The following is an 868-nucleotide window of genomic DNA, read 5'->3' on the forward strand; positions in this document are numbered from 1 at the left end:
CTGGCACAAAAATAGAGACATAGACATTTGGAATTGAATAGAAAGCCAAGAAAGGAAACTAACATCTTACAAACACCTGCTCTTCGATAAACCAAACAAGAACATACACAGGGGGAAAGACTCCCTATTCAATAAATGGTGCTGGGAGAACTGGATATCCATATGTAAAAGACTGAAACTGGACTTACACCTTTCTCCACTCACAAAAATTGATTCAAGATGGATAAAAGTCTTAAATTTAAGGCATGACTGGTCGGTTTCCTACCTTGGGGGTTTCGTGCTGGCGCAGCGTGGACCCTCGTGAGCATGGCTTGTGCCGCTGCTTGGTCCTTGGCCACCAGGATAGGTTCATTTGTATTTATCCTGCTTATTTAAATAACAAGAAGACCATCACAGAAGGAAGGCGGATACCTATAAGTAAGGCTGTTGAAAACCCTACAGCTACAGAGATTCAAGATGTATGTTTAGCAGTTGGACTGAATGCATTTCTTGAGAAAAATAAAATGTACTCCAGAGAATGGAATCCTGATGTCCAATACAGAGGCAGAGTCCGGGTTCAGCTCAAACAGGAAGATGGCAGCTTCTGTCTTGTACAGTTCCCATTACCCTCTCGCTCTAACTCAAGCTGATCTTGAACTCCTGACCTCAAGAAATCCTCCCACCTCAGCCTCCCAGAGTGTTAGGATTACAGGCGTGAGCACCACTTCTGCCCTGCCATGGTTTTTGATGTAGCTCAAGAGTCTTAGAGATGAAGAGCCAAGGAATTCTCGTCCATCTCACAGCTACTCTCCCTTCACTCAATTAAAATTGCTGAACAGGGCTCAGCCCCTGTAGCTCAGCTTCTCTGGTGCCAGCCACATACGCTGGA

General features: G+C 44.8%; 1 pseudogene; it reads left to right on the forward strand.

Moving 5' to 3' along the window:
* Positions 1–306: 306 nt before the first annotated feature.
* LOC128598166 (signal recognition particle 19 kDa protein-like) lies at positions 307–629 on the forward strand (annotated as a pseudogene).
* The last annotated feature ends 239 nt before the right edge of the window (positions 630–868 follow it).

Source organism: Nycticebus coucang, chromosome 2, assembly GCF_027406575.1.
Source record: "Nycticebus coucang isolate mNycCou1 chromosome 2, mNycCou1.pri, whole genome shotgun sequence".
NCBI classification, from domain to species: Eukaryota; Metazoa; Chordata; class Mammalia; order Primates; family Lorisidae; genus Nycticebus; species Nycticebus coucang.